The sequence below is a fragment of the Balaenoptera physalus genome (genome assembly GCF_965194825.1).
Source record: "Balaenoptera physalus genome assembly, chromosome: 14".
NCBI lineage: Eukaryota > Metazoa > Chordata > Mammalia > Artiodactyla > Balaenopteridae > Balaenoptera > Balaenoptera physalus.
The window spans coordinates 58,026,885-58,051,032 of NC_138893.1; the positions used below are offsets into that span (position 1 = coordinate 58,026,885).

The window sequence follows — 24,148 nt, forward strand, 5'->3', positions numbered from 1 at the left end:
ATGTTGTGTTAGTTTCTGCTGTATAGTGAAGTGAATCAGCTATATGTATACCTATATCCCCTCCCTCTTGGACCTCCCTCCCCTCCTCCCCCATCCCACCTAGGTCTTCATAGAGCACTGAGCTGAGCTTCCTGTGCTTTATAGCATGTTCCTGCTAGTTACCTGTTTTACACATGGTAGTGTATATATGTCAATTCTAATCTCCCAGTTCGTCCCCCCTTCCCCTTCTCCCCTCCCTCAGTGTCCACATGTCCGTTCTCTATGTCTACGTCTCTATTCCTGCCCTGCAAATAGGTATATTAACGCATATACGTGGAATCTAGAAAAATGGTACAGAGGTACTTGCTTGTTTTGTCACCCCTGCTACATTCTCTTGTGCTGTCTGCCTGACTTCTGTAGGCGCTGGAGTTCATGACCCTTATTTTATTTCCTCTGGCTCTCTGTTCATGCTGACGGTTGGGCGAAGAGAGCCCTCTTCCCACAGGATGGAGAAAAATTAAATATGGGTCTGACAGGGACCTTGAAGACCATGGGATGCAAATGTCTGCCTTTATTAAAGAAACTCAGACTCAGAGAGGGAAAGTGACTTGTTCAAGGTCCTGTGGCAGGTTGAATCGGCCTGGAACAGTGACTTCCAGGCTGGGCAGTGACTGTTTTTTTCTTTTTTCTTTTTAAAAATATTTTTTATTCTTTTGCTTTTTTTAAATAAAAGTTTTTGTTTTTGTAGACAGTGACTTTTTGCCTAGTGTTTTCCTTTCCACTTCTTCCTTGAAGTCTCCCCTGAAGGCCTTCCTTTCCTAGCTGCCCCCTTCCTTTTTTTTTAAATTAAAAATATTTTTTATTGGAGTATAGTTGATTTACAATGTTGTGTTAGTTTCTGCTGTGCAGCAAAGTGAATCAGTTATACATATACATATATCCACTCTTTTTTTAGATTCTATTCCCATATCGGTCATTACAGAGTATTGAGTAGAGTTCCCTGTGCTATACAGTAGGTCCTTATTAGTTATCTATTTTATATATTGTAGTGTGTATATGTCAATGTCAATCTCCCAATTTATCCCTCCCTACCCCTTTCCCCCCTGGTAACCCTAAGTTTGTTTTCTACATCCCTGACTCTACTTCTGTTTTGTAAATAAGTTCATTTGTACAATTATTTTAGATTCCACATATAAGTGATATCATAATGATATTTGTCTTTCTTAAAGAGGGAGTGATTGCCAGGCAGGCATGACTCTGGTCAGCTCTTGCTGGTCACCTATGCCAGCTCCACCCAACACTGGCTTGTCCCTGTGCTGCACGTGAACTGAAGGAGGAGAGCCTGGTCAAAGAGCAAGCTGTTCCTGAGTGTTTCCTATCGAACAGAATCATCCGTATTTCACGTCCTGATACCTCATCTCATAGCAGAAGCAACACTGCTTTTAAAATTTCACATGGAGAATGGCTTGAATTTGGGGGGCATGATATTCTGTTCCAGAGAAATAAGGCTTAATTTAGTTATTTAAGGAAGGACTTTGTTCTCTTCTAGGTTTATGTCTTTCCTTTTAGTTTATCCCCACACTGAAGGGCTGGAAATCCCTAGTGCAGTTAGCAGACCGTGCGTCTTCACCATCGTGAGTCCCAAAGAGAGAGCCTCCTTTTCAGCTTTCATCGCCAGGTTCCCCACAGAGGTTTTTTGTTTTTTTGTTTTGTTTTAGCAGCTTCTGGGAGTTGTGGCCTAAACAAACCCTCTAGATCGTTGGCAAGGATCCCAAAGTCAGAGCAGTACCTTGTATGCAGTTTTGCTGATTTCCTGCCTCTGGACCCGTCCCTCTTTCTGCCAGTGAGTGGGCACCCACTACTGGGTTTATAGGATCCCTCTAAGCCAGTGGTCCTCAACCTTGGCTACATATCAGAATCACCTAGAGAGCTTTACGAGGACTGATGCCTGCCTCCCTCCACCCCTCTCAGATTCTTTTGTAATCATTCTGGGTTGTGGCCTGGGTATTGGATATTTTTGAGAGCTTCCCAGCTGTTTCCAATATGCATCAAGGTTGAGGAACCCTGCTCATCAAAGTAGAGGACCCTCTACTCTCTTTTCTTTGATCTTTTTATATGGTGGTATGTTAATGAGGAGGCCTTTGGTTGCAAGGGACATGATCCTCTGACTCAACTAGCTTAAACAATAAAGAAAATTTATGATCTCACAATACGAGTCCCAAGGTAGGGTGTTTTTAAAGTTGGTTAATTTAGTAACTTTAAACTCAGGTTATTTTCATTTTTTTGTCCTCCCATCCTCATTACTTTTGATTGTGCCTGTGCTGACTTGCTTCCTAATTATAAGAAGGCTGCCACAATTTCCAGGCATCATATGCAGACACAACGCCACTGAGTAGAAGCAGCAGCCCATCTCTTTCTTGTGTCATTTTTTATGAGTGAATAGACATTTCCCAGGAGTTCATCCCACCCTCCACCAAAGGCTCCCCTCCCCTCACTATGTTTCACTGACTAGAATTAAGGCACATACCTGTGCATAAGCCAATCCCTGGACAGGTGAATGGGACTCTATGATTGGCTCAGAGAAGTAAGGAATCCTCCCCACCCTTCACCCCACCCCGCCAATTCCAACCAGGAGCTGGAGGAGGTGCAACTTCTGAAACTCAAAGCTGTACAGAGGAAGGAAATACTGGCACTACATCATATAGGTCCCCTTGGTACAGCTTTTCCTAAATGGTTGAGGCCCAGTGTTTCAGTGGCAACTTATCTCCAGGTGTCATTGTTCCCATCTTTAAAATGGGGATAACATTCAAACCTCACGAAGTGGTTGTGAGAATAAAATGAGGTCATACGGATGAAGTACTTAACAATGATAGGTGGTAAATAAGTGTAAGTTGTTACTAAGATTAATATCCAGTGGTAAAAATTTCCTCACAAATATTCATTCTCACAGTGTGTTTCTTATTGAAGATGAATATCAATTTTTGAGATTCTTTTCTCAAATAAGGACTGCTAGTACTAATATTAATATTCTGTGTTCCTGGCTGAGAATATCTGAAAGAGCTTGGTATAGTAAGTAGTAAGAGTCACTCCCCATCCAAAAAATATTTCTAGAACACTGACTATGTTCTTGGCATTGAGTGTGTAGTGATGAACAAAACAAACATGATTGCTGCTTTCATGGAGCGTTGAGTATTGGAGACATTTACACATCTCTATAATTTTGTAGTAACACCCCTGCTGGGTAATTTTGGGCAAGTTGCACTATCATCCTAGCCTCAATTGAATTCTGTGTGAAATGAGTTAATTATTTACAGGGTTGCTGTGAGGCTTAAATAATAATAACAATGGCTAACACTTATATAGCAGTTACTATATGCCAAACATTGTTCTAGGTACTTTACACATATATTAACTCATTTAATTTTCACAACTGCTCTATCAGGTGGTTTTCTCCTTAGTTTCATTTTACATATGAGGAAACTGAGGCACAGGCAAGATTTGTGACTTGCCCAATGTCAAATATTTAGTTAGTAAGTATTGAAGCTAAGATTGGAGCCCAGACTTAAAGAGTCCATGGTCATCACTTCTACACTATATTGGTTCTCAAAACTCTTTATTCACAATATGCCTTCTAGTTATTTTGTCCATTTCTATTTAATACAATTTTAGATAAAGTTGAGTTTATGTCTACCATTTTATTATTTGTTTTCTATTAGACCCCCTTGTTTTATGTTCTTTTTCATTTATTTCTCATCTTCTTTTGGATTAATCTATCATTTATTTATTTATTTATAATGGTTATAATTTATTTTATTTATTTATTTTTTGGCTGCGCCAAGTGGCTTGCAGGATCTTAGTTCTGCAACCAGGGATCGAACCTGTGCCCCCTGCAGTGGAAGCACAGAGTCCTAACCACTGGACCGCCAGGGAACTCCCTAATCTATTTTTTTTTTCTCCTAATCTATTTTTTAATGATTCTATTTTTTTCCAGTTTATTAACTTGTTTACTGTTCTTTTGTTGGTTACCCTAGTAATTACAACACACACTATTATTTTTACCACTTTTTTTTTTTTAAATAAAGCTGGGACCTTAAAATACTTTGCCATGTGAATACCTTTTGCATTGTTATTTTGCATTTTAATTCTAAATATATTTTAAACCCCATGAGATGTTGTCATCATTGCTTTCTTCAGTTATTTTATATTTATCCATATCCATTTACTTACCTTTTCTGTTTTCCTTCTCTTCTTGTATTTCTGTGTTTCCATCTTGGATCACTTTTCCTTCAGCCTTAGGGAAAAGCCCTTTTAGTATTTCTTTTAGTATAGTTATTGGTGAAGAATTCCCTCTTTTTGTTTGTTGAAGACATCTTTAGCTTTCATTTTTGAAAGATAGCTTCACTAGGTGTAGATTTCTAGACAGGAGTCTAGGTAGGGGTTAGAAAATCATCTGCTAATTATTTCTTTAAATATTTCTTCTGTCTCGTTTGCTATCTCTTCTCTTTCTGGGACTCCAACTGCACTTATGTTATACCCTTTCACTCTGCCCCATGTGTTTCATCCTCTTTTCTCTATTTCCCATTATTTTTCTCTCTGGGCTTTACTCACATATTTTCTATTCACTAGTTCACTTAAGCCTCTCTTTTGCTGTGTTGAACCCTGCTTTTAAATCCATTCTTGTGCTTTTAATTTCAGTTATTATCTTTTCTAGTTCTAAAATTTCCACTTAATTATTTTTGATAGTTTCCAATTCCCTATGAACTTCTCCATATTTTCATCTATTTTTCTACCCTTTCCTCTATTTTTCTTGAAAATATTGATAGTTACTTTAAAATACTTGTCTGCTAATTCTAATATCTAAGTCTCCTTTGGGTCTGATTATATTATCTATTTTCTTCTTGGTTTTTATTCATGTGGTCTTGTCTTTTGGCATCCTAGTAACTTTGGATTGAATTACAAGTATTGAGTGCAAAAAGAAAATAGATATTATTAGTAGTTTTTTAAAAATAGAGGAAAAGATGGAGAAAATAGATGAAAGAGAATTTCACCGGATGTACACTTTTCCTCCAGAGAGTATTCACCCTTTCCTCTGCTAGACATATAGGGTTAGGACCAATCATCCTAATCCATTCAGGAATTGAGCTGAATGAAGGCAGGATTGCAGTCGTGTTAAAGATTTTTTATCTTTCGTTCACCTCTACACTTAAGTTGTGGCCCTCTGAGGCTGAGAGTTTGGTGTATACACCAGGATTCCTCCTCCTGAGAGGTTTTAAACTCTAATCCTTGTTTTCTCAGCAGCCCTTGACTGTCAAAATCTCCACTCTGCTTTTGCGGTAAGCTGTTTACCCTCCTGCCCTTTGTAGCTTTGAAATTTGGCAAATATCTTGAGTGGAAAATGAACTGAGTGTCAGGTTCAGTTTTATGCACACCCTCTCACCAGAATATTGACGTCTGAACTCTTAAATTTTCTTTTTTTCCAGCTCCTTGAGGCCATCAATACCTCTGTCAATGCCACTGGTTTTCTTCCAAGGCAAAGTTCAGATTTTCAGCTTCTTGCCCTTGTCCAGAATCAGCAAACACATCCAGGTACAAACAGCTGCAGTGTGTTAGCTCACCTTAGCCATAAAATCTAGTTGTTTTAGTAACTTTCCAATGCTTTTAAACAATTTGTTGGTATTTTCCCCTAGATTTTCTTGTTGATCTTCATGTTAGTAATGGTCTGCCTCAAGTTACTCTATCATATTCAGAAGTGGTGGTCTATCCGATCTTTAATTCTCTCTGCACAGGTTCTCCTTATTTCAAGTCTCTGGTTGTCTCAACAACAGCTCAATGCTTTCAGACTTTTTTTTGTTGTCATATTTTATATGGCTTTTCTAGTTGTTCTCATTAGGAACGTTGGTTTACTGCAAGCTCTTCTCTCATAACTTTATACAGTTCATTGCCTCATCCTATGTGAATTTCTTCTAGAAATCTAAGGAGAGGGCGTAAGCATACTTTGGTATTATAAAAATTGAAGAGTATAACCAGGATCCTAACCTGGATAGAAAGCTATTTCACCTTTGTCTTCTAGAAGCATTTCAGGGATTGTTCTAATACCTAAAGAAGTGCTTCATAGCAACCCCAAAGTTATACCCTGTACAACATGACCAAGATGAGAATGGCCTTGAAAATGTAAAAATAAATAAAAAGTCTAGATTATTCCCCACCAAAACTCTCCCACTACAAAACACCTAAAAGTGATAGACAAAATATTTTCTACTTTTATTTATAAAAGCATTGCTAAGCTGGGAAGAAAGTAAGGCTGGCCGTAAAGGCTTCCTCTGCTCCCTAAACAAAAAGCAAAAGCAGAACTCTAGAGAGGTAAATGGCTGGCACCTGTCCTGAAGTCACCTGTTAATCCCCAGGTGACCAACATTGTTTTCTTTTCTTTTTTATAATTACCTGGCAGTATTGATAAAGGTGTGTATTCTTTTTTTTTTAAATTAATTAATTAATTTTTGGCTATGTTGGGTCTTCGTTTCTGTGCGAGGGCTTTCTCTAGTTGAGGCAAGTGGGGGCCTCTCTTTATCGCGGTGCGCGGGCCTCTCACTATCGCAGCCTCTCTTGTTGCAGAGCACAGGCTCCAGACGCACAGGCTCAGTAGTTGTAGCTCACGGGCTTAGTTGCTCCGCAGCATGTGGGATCTTCCCAGACCAGGGCTCGAACACGTGTCCCCTGCATTAGCAGGCAGATTCTCAACCGCTGCGCCACAAGGGAAGCCCCTGAACATTGTTTTTTAACATCTACAGCTGCTATGAGGAAAGAAGCTGCATTAAGGTGTGGGTGGGGTCACAGCGAATATCTAGTATAGCCAGAACCAAGAAAAGATACACCCTTGGTAAGAAGAGGATAAAACCCTCTTACAAAGAAATTCAACTAAGAAAGATGCCTCTACCTCTGGGTAGAGGGAAAAAAAACCTCCTCCTAAAATTCATAACCACAATCTGGCCCTCATCGGGATTTGCAATCTGAATTCACATTCCCGTGTTCTGAAAAACCTCAAGCAGAAAATGTATTTAAAAATGGCTCCTGGTTGCAGTACCCACAGGTTTTTGGTAGAAGCAAATATAAGTGCTCTGTGTAAGAGTGTACCTTCAATATAAAGCCTCAAAGAATTTTCATCAAACATGAATTCACACCCAGTGAAATAAAAAGACAAATTTTGACAAGAGGCATGCAGACGAAAGTGAGAAAACTAAAAAAAATTGGGACTTAAGAAAATGTCATAAGCGTAGGTAATTCATAATTAAAAAGTTAATATAAGGGCATTATGAACAACTTTATATTAATAAATCTTAAAACAGATAAAATAGATGCATTTCTAGAAAAAACGTATTGTTTCAAAATGATCTCAAGAAGAAACAGAAAACCTGGGTAGTCTATAAACATTTAAGATTTGTAGTTTAAAATTGGTAGTTTAAAATCTATTCATAAGCAAAATACCTGGCTCAGATATTTTTTACAGGTAAGTTGTATCAAACATTCAAGGATCAAATATTCTAATCTTATATAAAATATTCTGCAGTATATAAAAAGAGAAGGAACGTTCCCTGACTCATATATAAGTTAGCATAACCTTGACACTGAAACCTTACAAAGACAGTATGGGAAAGGATACCAATTTCACTTATAAATATTGAATAGATGCAAACATTTATAAACAATAAATTATTAAAATGAATCCAAAATATATAAAAAGGTAATGTATTATAATCAAGTTGGGGTTATTTTAAGAATGCAAGATTGGTTCAACAGTAGAGCAAAAATTACTATAATTTGCCACATAAACAAATTAAAGGAATAAAAACATGATCAGCTCAATAGATACTAAAAAGTGTTTATAAAATTTTATACCATTAATGAAAAGAAAAAAACAGTACTCAAACTAGGAATAAAGGGAAACTTCCTTAATTTGAAAAAGAGGATATTGACTAAAAATAAAAACAATTAAAACCTACCACAAACAACATACTATGGTAAATGTTGACACTACTTTTAAGATAAGATCCTCTGTCACCACCTCTTTCAAACATTGTGCCAGAAATCTGAGCCAGTGAAGTAAAGCAAGAAAGAAATAAACATGGGATTGGAAGGAAAGAAAGAAAATTGTCATTATTTGCCTGTACAGAAAATCCAAAAGAATCTACTAGTAAATTATTAGAGTAAGTGTGAGAATTTAGCAGTTGCTGGATATAAGATTGTGGTAGTTCTCCTACAAGACACCCCCAGTGATCCCCACCTTCCGAGATTCACTCTCTGGTAGTTTCCTCCCATATTGTACCAGAGTTGCTCTGTGCAACCAATAGAACATAGCAGAAATTATGGTATGTCACTTCCAAGATTAGGTTATAAAAGACACTGTGGCTTTCATCTTAGTTGTCCTCTCTCTCTCTCTCTCCCCTCTTCTCCTTCTCCCCTCTCTCTTCCTTCCTCTTCCCCTCTCTCTCCTCTTTCTCTCCCTCCCTCTTCCCCTCCCTCTCCCTGTCCCTCTTCCCCTCTTCTCTCTCTCTCTCTCTCTCTCTCTCTCTCGACCTCTGATTCACTCGTGCTGGAAGAAGCCAGTTGCCTTGGTATGAACATCCTTCCTGGGTAGGCCCACATGATGAGGAAAAGAGGTCTCTGAACGACAGCCCTGTGAGTGACCTTGGAAATGGATCCTCCAGTCCCAGTCAAGTTTCCAGAAGACTGCACTCCTGGATGACATCTTGATTATAACCTTAGAGACCCTGAGCCAAAACTGCCCAGCTAAGTTCCTCCTAAATTATTGACTTAAAGAAACTATGAGATAATAAATGTTTGTGGTTTTAAGCCACTAAGTGTGGGGTAATTTGTTACTCAGCAATGATCAACATCCAAAAGTGAACTGAATATCTACAGATAAAGCAATAAAAGGAACATGTAATTTTTTTAAAAAGGAATATTTTACAATAGCAGCGATAATATTAAAAATTCCTTGGAATTCCTTGGAGTAAACATAACAAAAGTTTCTACATGTTTATGGTGAAAATTAGAAATATACTTGGAAAGGCAATAAATGGACGTACAAATGAATAACTATTCCATATTCATTGTTAGGAATGCTTAATATCAAGAAGATATTTATCAACTATTTTAAGCAATGCCAATCAAAACCAAGATACCAACAGTTTTTTGTTTTTGTTTTTAAGGAACTACACAAATTGCTTTTAAAATTTGTGTGGAAGTAAAAGAGCCCCAACGAGAGTCAAGAATGTCCTGAAGAAAAAGAACATGATGGGGGAGCAAGAGGGGGACTTGCTGTAGCAAATACCAAGATTTCTTATAAAATTATAGCAACTAACAGTGTGGGGTGTAAGCTCAGGGATGGACAGATTTCCAGTGGAACAAAATAGAGCACCTAGAAACCAGCCCACACATATATGAAGACTTAGGACAGAGCTGGGAATGATGCTAAGTGCGAAGAGAATGGACTTCACAATAACTGATGCTGGAACAAATGGTTAATCTCGTGGAAAAACATGAAACTAGGACCCTTCCTCATGCCTTGCACCAAAAGCAGTTCCAGGGGGTTAAATAATTAAAGGGGAAAGGAAAAGCTTTTAAAATTTTTTGAAGAAAATATAGAAGGCTTTTAGGACCTTGGAGCTGGAAAAGATTTCTAAGATAAAGAAGAAACACAAATCCAAAGGAAACAACTGATAAATTTAACCGCATTAAAATTTAGAATTTTTTAAAATCAGAAGACAACATAATGAAAATGAAAAGATGGGCTACCAAATGGGAGAAGCTATAACTGACAACGGATTAGTATCTAGAATAGGTACAGAACTCCGATACCTAATAAGGAAAAAAACCCATAGAAAAACAGGCAAAAAGCTGAATAGGCATTTCCCATGCCTATGAATGGCCAATAAACATATGAAAAGATTATCAACTTCATTAATGATCAGGAAAATGCAAATTAAAACTGAGATATTATTTCATATCCACCTGAATGGCAAAAGTGAAAACATTGTAAACAGCAAATTTTGGTGAGCTTGTGGACGGTGGGCCTCATACCCTGCTGGTGAGATTATAAACTGGTGTGTCCACTTTGGAAACAAGTTAGCATTGTAAAGTCAGTGATGCACAGCAATTCCACTTCTATATGTATATATCCTACAGAGAAACTCTTGAGTGTGTGTATCAGGAGATAGTTAATTATGTTTATAACAGTATTATTTGTAAAAGCAAAAATTGAAACCAACACAAATATCCACTGAGGGTACATTGGATAAATAAATTCTATTTAAGTGAAAATGTATGGCAGCTACTCCTACCAACACAAATGAATCCCACAAACATGAAATTGAGCAAAAAAGCAGGTTACAGAAAATACCTACAGTATGATTCATTTACATAAGGTTTAAGACCACACACAGCTGAATATATGGATTTTTTACAAATCCATAGCAAATTGATATGTATATCTAATAAGGGAAATATAGGAATAATAAGTAGAATTTGACATAGTGGTTACTTCTCGGGGAGGACGTAAATGGGAATGGGGTGGTGTACAAAAAAGGATTCAAAAAGGTTGTTAAGGGGACTTGGCTGGTGGTGCAGTGGTTAGGAATCTGCCTGCCAATGCAGGGGACACGGGTTCGAGCCTTGGTCTGAGAAGATCCCACATGCCACGGAGCAACTAACCCCGCGCGCTACGACCACTGAAGCCCATGTGCCTAGAGGCCGTGCTCCGTAACAAGAGAAGCCACCGCAATGAGAAGCCTGTGCACCACAGCGAAGGGTAGCCCCCGCTCACTGCAACTAGAGAAAGCCCGCGCGCAGCAACGAAGATCCAACGCAGCCCAAAAAAACAAAGTTAACATTTATTTCTTAAGCAAAAATTTCTTGTATACACATTATATATTTCATATGTAAATAATACTTTATTATAAACACTGTAAACAAGTTTTGTTAGTACCTATAAGCACACTAGGAACTTTCCCATTTGCATGCTAAATAGAACTTTTATTTTCTTTTCAATTTTTTTGGGGGGGTTAGTGATGACTCTTCCCTATGTAACCCTTGAGAATAAGAAATTGTTTGGGAACGTCTGGGTTTTGAAAGCATTGTTCTGCCAGCCTTTAGGATGTGGTTTGAATTCATGACAAAGGACCATTTTTATATGTTTTTTTCTAAACTTTTGAGATGTCAGATTGTGTCAAGTTGAGTAGAAGATTTCTTTGCGTTCTCATTGCTGCTGCAGAAGTGAAAATAAAAGCTAAATCCTTAGGTGTTTCTGTTAAGGACCAGCCATTCTCTAGGTTATTGGTGCTTACACCTGGGGTTCTAGGTGACAGAAAGACCAATCCTATGTAATATGGTAACCACCCTCCCTTAACATTCTAAATGGCACCCTTGCTGGTCCCACCACCTGCAACTATAGGCACCTACACTACTTTGCCTTTCTGATTTCTAGCAGAGTCTCCCAGCCCTCATCTACATTAAGAGCGTGTCAAACCCTGGTAGAGAGAGGCACCTCCCATCTTGGGATCAGTTCCGACTGTACTATATCATCATCTAGTTTCAGTGTGCTTGGAAGCAATGATCAGGCCATGCCTATACCCCAAATTTGCCATTATAGCAACAAAAGATATAGGTGCTACATACCACCGAAGGATACAGTCATAAAGACAGCCACAGGGGCTCCTAGCTATTTGCTGTTAAAACTTCTTATAGCCCCTTTGCCCCGCTCAGGCTTTGTTACTGGATCTAGGTATTAACAGCTCCTGACTGGTATGGGTCCACTGAGTCAGAGGAGCTGGTGAGTCACGTGCTTATAACTGCTCCTCCAGCAGATATTTTATCCCAGCCATTTATAATACTGACCAGATTCACAGTAACTAAAAATGGTTATAACCAGAGACATGCAAAGACTTAAATGTTCAGTATGTACACTGTTGGATGCTGTAACTTTGAAATTTAATCTTTGGATATACCCTAGTTAATAGTCTATAAACTACTTGTTTACACATCTGCTTTGGGATTTATGATACACTCCCTTCCCTGTGGAGGCTGATACGCTGGGCTCTGACCATTTAGGTCACGTGGAATCAACCCTAGCATATAGCTGGAGTTGTCATTTTGTTGCTACCAAAGTCTTGGCTGGCAACTGAAAAAAATGGACACAGATCCCAAAAACAACCATGTTGGTAGCAGACAACAAATATTCTACACGCACATTTAAACTCTTTTCATGACAACTGCCATTATCATAAAATTGTTTTCCTTTAGAGCTTTATATTGAAAGTACGTTATTTAAATGCCATTTGAGCTGTCATTATGTTTAAGAGGCCACTGCAGGTGAATGCAGTCACTGGATGCCTGTGATTTAAGATATGATAGGAAGGTAGATTCTCTTATTTCTCAAATGCTCTTTTTGTTTTTCCAATTTCCAAAGTCTGACCTCTCATCAAAAACAGGTTTCATTTTTACATGTATATAATTATTATTATTAAATTTTAGCTAAAGGGCCCCAGACAGAGATGAACCAGGTACTGAAGAAGGCAGGGCAGAGAAGATGATTCCGTATTTTAGCTTACTAGGACATGAGAAAATGATGGTACCACCGGCTCAGTGGGAAGTTTTGTGAAGTATGAGAGGAAGATTGTATTTTTGCATATACTGAGTTGGAGGTGACGGTGAATCCACAGACAATTATTTTATGGATAATTGGTAATGCAGATGAGTTTAGAGCTGGACATACTAATTTGTGGAGAAGGGAAGCAAGTTCCCTAGGGAATATTTTTCCTTCTAACTCCTATCCACTTGTCTCAGTTTTGCCTTCTGGTGCTCCAATAACAAGTGCATGATACCACCTTCGGCCCCTCTGCCCTCAGTCCCTGCACCTTAGAAGGTCCTTCTCTGACCCTCTTCTAGCTATACCTCTTCCCATAGAGTGAGCGATCCATGAGGCCAAGGGGATGTGCCCACCTGAGCCTCTGCACATCCCCCTTCTAGACTATGCTCATGGCATCCCTGGACCCTGGAATGGCTTCCCCAACGGAGCCCACCTCCAGGGCCCGTGCTGGCCTCTGCTCTGAGTGTGTCTTCCTGAGGGTGGTCTACACCACCAGTGGCTGCACCCTGGGTCCTGGGAGGTGGCTGTTTGGAAGATGGGGTGGGGGGAGTTCACGTGGACAAGGCTTGTGGGTTGGAGTGTCCACTGCATAAGGATGAGGTCCCCAGTGCTGCAGGACGAAGTCAGGGTGGGAAGAGAAGGGGCCTCCAATTGCATCCTTGCCCCGGGGCCCTGTGAATCTTGAAAGCCTTTAACTCCACTTACTCTTTCACATCTCAGCCCTTTAATTCCTTGAGGATCGTCAGCATCCTCCGTCCGATGTTTACTCACTGCTCTTTTACTGCACGCCTGGTGTGGAGAGAGCTCTCAGCTGTGTGCTCTGTGACGGGGCAAACCCAGCCATACCTCTTCCACCTGTCTTTGCTCCCACGCCCTTCCTCACCCTGGTTCTTTGTTGCAGCTGCTCTCCAACTCGTCTCTTAGGAGGGGGGGTGGGGCAGGATGTTGTCAGTTACGGGGGGCACAGAGAGGAGGTCATGGGGCAGTGGATCAAGGCCAACCTCCAGAGAGTTTTACAGGTTTGCCTTGGGTGGGGAGCAGGCACCCTGTCCTTGGCTGATATTGCAGAGAAAGTGGAGAGCTTTGGTCTCAGAGTCCTTTGCAGATGAGCAGTGTGTCCTGGAGAAGCTGGGGGCTCCTCGAAGACTTCTGACCAGACACCAGCAGAGGAGAGGGTGGCATTGCTGACCGCACTGTTAGAGCTGCTGTGATGGGGACAGAGTGCCTGGAGGGCTTTAGCTCCTGGGAGTTAAGGACAACTTTCGATTTTGAGGGAATTAGCATCTTATAACTCTGTATGTATGCAATGCATTAAATGTCTAAGGCAAATTTTCTAGGTCTGTTATGTAATGTGATACAGCTACAATCTGCCTAAATTGGACTTGGGAGAAATTTTACCATAAGGAAGATAAAGTAACTAATCCCATTGTTCCTCTTGCCTTCTTCTGGCTCCTTGGCTGAGGGCCCCCTCATCCTTCATGCATGTCAAAGCTTAAGTGTCGGGCTTCCCTGGTGACGCAGTGGTTGAGAATCTGCCTGCCAATGCAGGGGACACGGGTTCGAACCCTGGTCTGGGAAGATCCCACATGCCGCGGAGCAGCTGGGCCCGTGAGCCACAACTACTGAGCCTGCGCGTCTGGAGCCTGTGCTCCGCAACAAGAGAGGCCGCGATAGTGAGAGGCCCGCGCACCGCGATGAAGAGTGGCCCCCGCTCGCCGCAACTAGAGAAAGCCCTCGCACAGAAACGAAGACCCAACACAGCCAAAAATAAAAATAAATTAATTAAAAAAAATAAAAAAGCTTAAAAGTGTCCCCTCCTCAAAGTGGTCTCTCTGACTACCCCATCTCAGATAGGTATTCCTAGATATTCTCCCACATTCATTATTTCATCAGCTGTTGTTGAGTGTCTGTGAAGTGTTTGCATCCCTCAATCCACGTCCTCATGGAATTTATATTTACCGAGCATTTATTAATGTGCCAGGCACTGTTAAGAATATTACTTACATTTTTGTATCTAATCCTATGAGGTGGGTACTATTATCATCAACATTTTGCATGTAAAGAAGCTGAGACACAGAGAGGTTAAGTAAGCTGCCCAAGGGCACATAGTTAGTAAGGGGCAGAGCTGGGATTTGAACCCAAGAAGTCTGATTCCAGCATATGGACATTTCCTCTCATGGAACCCTCTTCCTTCATCTCATGTCTCACAATTATAATTTTATCTGAAACAGGATGTTGAGAGAGACCTTTCTGTCGTCTTGGAATGGCTGCCAAGACCCACAGGTGACATGAAAGGTCCTCAGCTCTCTCTCTTTCTAAAGACAGCTCCCAGTTCAGCAACTGAGGTGGCAGAACTGGCCCCAGTACCACCCACTCTGCCCCTGTCCCAGGTCTATGAGGAGAAGGCCGAGCTGGAGGAGGGGATGTGGATCCTCAAAGTCAGCTTGAGGGAGAGCAGAGCTCCTGGTGAGAAAATGCCTCCGTGGGACAGGGAAAGGGGTGCCTCCTCCCTGCTTTAAGCCGAGAGAGAGATGGGGGTGCGCTTCGGGAGTCACTAGTGTCATATTTCCCGGCTGGACATCTGCCTGGGAGCAGCGCTGCTATCTGCATCTGTCTGTGTCCCAGCAGAAAACACACTGAAGAGAGAAGGCGGGGCTGAAAGAAAGGATGGCAGCGGGGCAGGGTCTCTCCCGGGGCTTGGCAGGATGCGTGACCTTTCCATGGGTCAGAAGGACACTAGGAAGGTACTGGCCCCTAGCCAAGATCCCACCCTCTGGATGAGGACGCCTCCAGCAACAAGGGTCTGTGAGGTGGGCTTTAGGTGACGAGGGCCAGCGAGTGGGGAGGAAGAGCTCAAGGCCCCTTGCCCCTCCATGCCAAGCCCCTCCAGCAGCAAGTCAGGTCACTCAGGGTCACTTGAGGGCTTTTGATCAGATACGATATGGGAGTTTAAATGCGCCCGGACTAAATTTCAATAACTGAAAGACAGGAAGTAGTGGAATCTGTCTGTGATTCTTTTTTTTTTTAATTCTTTATTGGAGTATAAGTGGCATGGACATATATACACTACCAAATGTCTGTGATATTTTAAGGGAAGCAAAGATGGAGGGAGAACATTTGACGCAGCTGAGAACAGTGTTTGGAAAAAATTAAAACTGCATCGTGTTTCTTCTCTGTTGATTTGGAACTTCTTGGTGAACTGGTATATGTATTTAACTGTGTGCTCGTTTATGGACTGTCTCCCCTAACTAGACTGTAAGCTCTACGAGGGCAGGACCTGTCTGTCTTCATTACTGCTCTATTCACAATACCGAGTGCAGAGTCTGGCAAAAGAAATGTGCCTTGAAATGAAGAGTAAAAGACGTCACTGGAGGCCTGGGGAAGTTTAATTGGTTATTGATCCTGGCATTCCAGATGCCTAACTAGACCCGCCCCAGTAGATGCTCTGGAATCTTAGATGCTAAAGGATTCTTAGTAAGAGGACCTCAGGGCAGGCACTGAGAACGTATGGGTTATAGTCATAGAGATCTGGGTTCAGAACTCAGCACCCACACTCTCCAGTTAGGATCTCAGTCAAGTAACATAACATCAGAGCTCCCCTTCCCTCATCGACAAAATGCCCCTGTCATACTGACAACTCAGGATCGTTACAGAATTTAAATGAGATCATGCATGTCAACCACTTAGTGCAGTGCCTGCAACAGAGCAAATGTTTAATAGATCGTGGCTCTGATTATTAGGGGTGTGCAAATAATGGTTTAAGAAATACGTGGCCTGAACCACAGGGGATTCTTCTGAGTAGCATAACCTGAAGCTTGTTGTATTAAGGCTCAGAACTTGGAGAGTGCAGGTGTGAGGTGCCCATGATTCTGTGCACGGGACTTATAGGACCCTTTAAGGTGTGTGATGCACGAATCAGGTGAAGATTACATGTGGCAAAGGGCTTTGCGAACCCCGAAGTGGGGAACAGTGTGAAGATTTATACACTTACAGTCTGAACACTGCAAGAGTTAATAATGGGCCGCAGGCAGGCTCAGGGGCTTATTGTTTATTTATAGAAATGCCTTGGGGAGGTAGAGGAGGGGAGGGAAAGCAAAGAATGTGTTTCTGTGCGGGAGTGTGTGTGTGTGTGTGAGAGAGAGAGAGAGAGAGAGAGAGAGAGAGAGAGAGAGAGAAAGAGAGAGAGAGAGAGAGAAGGGAAACTTCTGGGCTTTCATTTAACACATACACTCTGCCTTCTCCCTCGTCCCCTCTGCAATCCCTTTTCTCCCAGCTGTCTCGGTGTCACCTCCTCCAGCCAGTCCTGTCTGGACACCCTGTCTGACCTTGAGCTATATCACTCTGCCCTTCTGGGTATTGCCTCAGCCAGCCAGGGAGAGCCTGGTCCTGGCAGAGGCTGCGTTGAAAATAATTCGCTCTGAGAGCTAGGCTTGTTCTCTTCAAAGGGTGAAGCAGGCGAAAGAGAAGGGCTGAGGGAGTTCCCCCACCACACTCCTCCACAAGCCCTCTCTTGGAAACTACCCTTCCCCTCCCTGGGATGACCTCTGTCCTTAATGAAATGGGAGAAACAGAATATCAAGACTTGTTTCCTTTCCAAATGAAAAGATGGACACCCTGAAGTGCATTTTAAATGCTGTCTGGCAAGTGTGGGGTGGTTGGCGGAGGGGAGGAGGCTGACTGCCCTTTCTTTGCCAGCTATCTGGGAACCTAGCCCATCGGTACTTTCTCCATGAAACTTGAAGGGCAGTGCATCATTGTGGGAGAGAGACTGCAGTTTCTCCAAAGAGAAACTTACCCCTTCTTAGGGTCTTCATTTACAAGGTCAGTTGTGTTCATTGAACATGTTAGTATTTAGAGAGATGGAAATTGATCAGGACCCACCAAAGAAGTTTCATGTTAGGACCTCTGCTCTGTGCCAGGGCTTATGCCCAGGACAGTGGGAAAAACAGAGGAGGGCTTAAACTGTTGGGAGTTGTATGGAGTTGAATGAGAGTTGAATGAAACCCTGAAGGAGTGGAGTGGTTGGGAATGGTTTCTTGAATAGAGATATGAAGTCTGGCTGGAATTTGGACAGACAGAGGGGAATAGAGATGGTGTTCCAGAAGGGCACCAAGAGCAAAGGCAGGAAGTGGCAATAACCATGCAGTGGTGGGAAAGCAAAGAGGTAAACATGCTTGGGCTGGAGCCTGCAGAAAGGTAAGGTGCAGTGAATGATGGAGATTGAGGAAAGTCATCTTTTTTTCTCCAGGTAAGAGGGAGATAGACTGAAGTTTGTCTTTACCTGGAAGCAATGCAATGAGAGCAGAGGGTTAGAAAGTCTGATGAGGATGACTCAGGCAGAGAGAGATGGGAAGCGGAAGTTCAGCTGGGGGAGTCATTGTAATAGCCCAGGTGAGGAGGGACAGAAACCTAGGCTGGGGTGGGCAGTGGGCCTGACTGGATGTGAGGGGAGCAAGGCAGCCCCAGCCCCTCTGAGGGAGTTGCTTCTGTGGCCTCTGAGTATGGAATGAGTAGAGGCTCTTGGCTGGGCTGGCTTGGCCATCGTTGTCTAGTTAATGACAAGTGGCTTTCTGCTTACACAAGTGGCTCATGCTATAGTGCTCGGTGCACAAATGCTCTTGGTGCCACTAATCAACCCAAGGAAGGGCATAACATCTGTGGCTGTTTGATTCTAGTTGTTTATTTTATGGTTGGCAGTGAAGGTCAAGAATTGAAGGTCAGTGGGCATACTTTCTATTTGGCTTAGTGAGTGAGTTTTTGATTCTTCATGGGAAATCCAGTGCTCAGAATTTCCATTGCAAACTCTTCTATTAGACAGGAGACATACTTATCAGCCTTCTTTAAAGAGCCTATAACTGAATGGTGATGATTCTGAACAGTCAAAACGAAGAACTTGCACTGAAGTTTATCTATTATAAAGAGGCACCTTCCTTAAAGACTTCCTGATTCAAGCCTATTTATTATTACTTTACACACAATTCCAATTATCTTCCTGGTTCTTAGCCCACAGAAGAGTAGAGGGTTAGAAAGGGTTTGTGTATGTCAAAAGAGTTTTGTGTGCTTGTGTATGTGTGTGGGTGGTGGAAGTGGTAGTAGTCACACACAAAAAGAATTTGTGAGTGGGTGTGGTGATGGATGTCGACTAAACAGTTTTCTGATCATTTCTCAATATATTCATGTATCAAATCACTATGTTGTACACCTAAAACGAATACAACATTGTACGTCAGTTACACCTCAATAAAAAAAATGTTTTCAGTGCAAATTAAAACACATATGCAAACTGAATTAGTCAGCCATCTACCACTGAGAGATTCTTGATCTAAATGGTTAAATTTCAGTTTTAGTGTTGGAAGTTTTTGGAAAGTCCTGAATGAGGAAGAGTTCGCTTCCTAGGTGCAGGTAAATGAGTTGTTAGTCTACATACATGTAAAATGCTTTTGTGCTTCCCTTAAGTTCAGGTGGCATGTCTAGTGATGGTGACAAAACTAAGTCTATTTATTGATTTAGGCTGGCAGATTGTATCAGCTTGTGACCGCCTTCAAGAATTTTTCCTTTACATAATTGATGAGAAAGTTGATAAGTTTTAGGAAATATAAAAATGGCTGAACTGTGTATAAGAACTCTAGAAGAAATGTAGGAGAACTTTCAGAAACAAGGAGATCAAAGACACTAAGACCAATGGGAAACTCGATGATGATGAAGGCAGAGACCATTGAAGAAAAAGAAAATGATTGAAAACAAGATTCAAATGTTGTCAGGTGATTCAATTAGAAGTACAGGCTATGATGGAAATAAACAAATGGACTTAATCAAATGTATTAGCTTTTGCACAACAAAGGAAACCATAAACAAAATGAAAAGACAACCTACAGACTGGAAGAAAATATTTGCAAATGATGCAACCAACAGGGCTTAATTTCCAAAATATACAAACAGCTCATACAACTCAATAACAAAAAAACAAATAATCCAATCAAAAAATGGGCAGAAGACCTAAACAGACATTTCTCCCAAGAAGACATGCAGATGACCAATAGGCACATCTCAATAAAAAAATGTTTTCAGTGCGAATTAAAACACATCGCTAATTATTAGCGAAATGCAAATCAAAACTACAATGTGGTATCACCTCACACCAGTCAGACTGGCCACCATTAAAAAGTCTACAAATAGGGCTTCTCTGGTGGCGCAGTGGTTGAGAATCTGCCTGCCAATGCAGGGTACACGGGTTCGAGCCCTGGTCTGGGAAGATCCCACATGCCGCGGAGTGGCTGGGCCCGTGAGCCACGATTACTGAGCCTGTGCGTCTGGAGCCTGTGCTCCGCAACAAGAGAGGCCACGATATTGAGAGGCCCGCGCACCGCGATGAAGAGTGGCGCCCGGTTGCCACAATTAGAGAAAGCCCTCGCACAGAAATGAAGACCCAACACAGCCATAAATAAATACATAAATAAATAAATTTATTAAAAAAAAAAAGTCTACGAATAATAAGTGCTGGAGAGGGTGTGGAGAAAAGGGAATCCTCCTACATTATTGGTGGGAATGTAAACTGGTACAGCCACTATGGAGAACAGTACAGAGGTTCCTTAAAAAAACTAAAAATAGAGCTACAATATGATCCAGCAATCCCACTCCTAGACATATAGCTGGAGAAAACTCTAATTCAAAAAAGTACATGCACCCCAATGTTCATTGCAGCACTATTTACGATAGCCGAGACATGTAAGCAACCTAAATGTCCATGGACAGATGAATGGATAAAGAAGATGTGGTATACATACATACAATGGACTATTACTCAGCCATAAAAAAGAATGAAATAATGCCATTTGCAGCAACATGGATGGACCTAGAGTTTGTCATACTAAGTGAAGTAAGTCTGAAAGAAAAAGACAAATATCATATGATATCACTTATATGTGGAATCTAAAATATGATACAAATGAACTTATTAACAAAACAGAAACAAACTCACAGACATAGAAAACAAACTTATGGTTACCAAAGGGGAAGAGGAGGGAAGGATAAATTAGGCGTTTGGAATTAGCAGATACAAACTACTACATACAAAAGAGATAAACAACAAGGTCCTACTGTAGAGCACAGGGAACTATACTCAGTATCTTGTAATAACCTATAATGGAAAATAATATGAAAAAGAATATATATATGTGTAACTGAATCACTTTGCTGTACATCAGAAATGAACACAACATTGTAAATCAACTATACTTCGATTTAAAAAAAGAAGCACAGGCTATGAATAATCAACCTGTGGGAACTTGAGGTGGAAGAGCATGATGTAGGGGTTCAAGTTAAAGCCCCACACACCAGACCTGGAGCAGCGCCTCACACCAGGTAGGAGTTCAACGTATTTTTGTTGAAGAAATGCCTCTCATCGCATCTGTGCAAAGATGCCTTTTAGTTTCAAAAGAAGAGAGATCCCTGCACCTTTTGCCTTTTTAATGACCTTTAGTGTGTCCCAGGGGTGGACTTTTGATAGAATTTGTTTAGATTTTCCCAAACTACTTTGTCACTAATTACATGTGAGAATCAAGAATTTGCTCAATTAGACTTATTGTATTGTATCTGAAAATAAAAATGAGTTATTTTTATAATGAAATATATGAATAAATAAAATGTGCCAGTATTTTCTTAATAACTACTAAAGGCTGCTCGAAAAAAAGTGTTATGCCACATGTAATTATTTTGTTTCCCTTAAAAGAAAATTATTTCCTATTGCTGTTTTTTTAAAAAAATTACCTTTGGGTAAGAGTAGTACACTGTCCTTGCTTTCCCCATGCCCCTTCCCCTCATCCCCAAGGAATATTCAGTTGTAATATATTAGGAACCTGGAAATACCAGCAGACAACGTAAGGCTGGAGGTCCAAAGGTGAAAATCTACAGAAGTGGGTTTCAACCCTGCTTATGTGTTAGAATCACCCTGGAAGCTTTACAAATACAGATGGCCAGGCCTTTCCAACAGGGCTTCTACATCAATAGGGTGGAGGCCCAAACACTAGCATTTTTTAAGCTCCCCGAACGATTCTTATGGGCAGCCAGGCTTGGGAACTACTGGTCTATAGGAACCAGGGGAGGGCTGCAAAAGTGGTTAAGGTGCCCTACAGGTGGGTGACCAAAGCACAAGAGAGAAAGACCTAGAGCATCAAGAGAATCATTGTTTGCTCTCCCAGGAAGGCAGGGCCCAGGAGAGAAGCAACTTCTGATTGTCCCAGTCTATACTTTTCCTGGAGAGAGAGACAAAGCCCAGGCATGCTGGATACACTATTAGGAGTAGCTGGAAAGTGCAAAAGTGGAGAATAGAGACAGCATGGGGCAGAATTGATTTATAACCTGCAGTCGGCCAGGAGGACAGAGAGACCCCGAAACCCTGAGCTGAACCTTTGAGATGCTTCATTGGGCCTAGGAAGAGCTTACTTAGTGACATCAGCTGTTTCTAATCTGGTGTTATAATGATAACTATGTACTATTAATTTTATAGCTTTTATTCTGTCACCTCTTAACCTTTTTTGTAATGAGTAAGATTGGAGTGAGCTTAATTTTAAAAACCTGCGTATGGTTTGTATTTGAGGATTTCTTCATGTTGGAGTAGATAGGGCATCCAAATTGGGGATAGGCTGGAAAGATGCTTAGTCTTGGGGGCCAAGCCAAGAGAGATGCTGGAGAGAGTGAGAGGAGAAGACTGAGGATGTGGGAAGAGAAAACTTGGATCCCTTAGGTCCACGTGGTGGCATTTACGGACCCCACTAAATGCTGGAGCCCCATTGACTGATAAAGCTGAATAGGAGTCTACCAACCAGCTGACTCAACCATCTCAGTTCACAGGGGCGGAAAGTAAAGAGAAGGAGGTTAACAGACAATGCGAGGCAAACACAGCTGGGTTTGTTACCCCGAGTCTACCTATGGCAAAGCGGCAAGCTACCCAGGTGCTTTATCTGTGGCTGTTCATACTTACTGAGAATTAGTTTCTACCAAAGACTCAGTTGCTTGTCCCTCAGCTATGTTTAGTTAAATGAGAGAATGGAATCTTATGTGGGGTAGGGGCAGTGGGTAGACCAACAGGAAGAAGTAGTAGGTGTCCTACGTACAGGCAAATTGTAATGAATTTGCCCAGAGGAACTTTGGATATTCAGAAAACTACTGGAGGGCAGTGGTCACCTCCAGTGTATGTGTAAGGGGCCATTAGCGTTGGAATTTGACTAATATTTATTGAGGAGCTTTTGTGACCTAATAATGTATGTAATCCTCACAACAACCCATTTATGTAATCCTCACAACAACCAATTTATGTAATCCTCACAACAATAATTTATGTAATCCTCACAACAACCCATTTATGTAATCCTCACAACAACCAATTTATGTAATCCTCACAACAATAATTTATGTAATCCTCACAACAATAATTTATGTAATCCTCACAACAACCCATTTATGTAGTCCTCACAACAACCCAACCATTAAAGTAAAATTCAAATGATTCCCATCTTATAGTTAAGGAAACTGAAGTTCAGAGAGGGTAAGTTATTTCCCTAAAGTCACACAGCTTGTCAGTGCACAGGGTTGGGATAGCCCATGAAGTCCACTGCTCTTTTCAATGAGCCATAGTGTCTCTGGACAGTATCATTCCAAAGGGGTTTCCAGGCTGGGAAGTCGTGTTTGTCATGTAGGTAACTGCTCATTTGGGTTTTTAGTACTTTAATCTAGAGCCCTTTGTTCACCTATTTCTTTAGTAGAGAGTGGGCCTTGTTAATACATAAAAGACACAGGTCAGATTTTCTTTGGCCTCTCAGACAGAGCTCAGCTGGTTGATTTGGTTTTACTGTGTCCTGTTCTTAAGGATAAAGAGAAACAAAATGCAATGAAAATAAATGAGTAAGAAGTTGTTAATAATTGTAGTTTTGACAGAGTCCTCATGGTTTTTTTTTTTTCCAGTTCAGATTCTTTACTTTTTCTGGGCCTTTATACAACATGGCAATAGTGGGAAAGGGGTTCACTGCTGGAGGGGAGCAGAAGTACCCCCCCACCCCCATCTCTCTCCTCCCTTTTCCCTTCTCCCTTGGGCTGCCTTCTTGTGCAGGTGGAACTGGTCTCCTTGGTGGGTGACACAAAGAGACTATGGGTTTGGCTGAATATTTTTATCTGTGACCTGGATGATGGTATAAAAGGAGCCTTGAGTTGAGGGTATTTCCTTGATGAGATGAATGACACTGTAGAAGAGGGGATCTGAACCCCAATAATCATCAGTCAGGCACCAACAGTTTTCAGAGCCTTGATGAACAGCTTGCTGTTCAGGCCCTGGAGATAAATGGGAACCAAGGGACACAGGGCTTGGAATCTGCTCAGGGAGTCATCATGGGCAGCCCTGAGAAGATGGGGACTGGGGGACAAGCCTCGAGCAGGCTCCCGCAGCCTGGACGGAGGAGGAGGAGGAGGAAGGCTGTGGGGAAGGAAGAATTCCATGGGGGCAGACCCAAGGCACTGGCCCGAGGCCAGGGCTAAACA

The 24,148-nt window shown here is 41.5% G+C and overlaps 1 long non-coding RNA gene across 1 annotated transcript in view; it reads left to right on the top strand.

Moving 5' to 3' along the window:
• The first annotated feature begins 8,543 nt into the window (after positions 1 to 8,543).
• The window catches only part of LOC309642433, a 30,384-nt gene continuing 14,779 nt past the window's right edge, over positions 8,544 to 24,148 (top strand). The window contains exon 1 of the long non-coding RNA XR_014253197.1: positions 8,544 to 17,440. This is a non-coding gene — a long non-coding RNA (uncharacterized lncRNA). The remainder of the gene's footprint in view (positions 17,441 to 24,148) is intronic.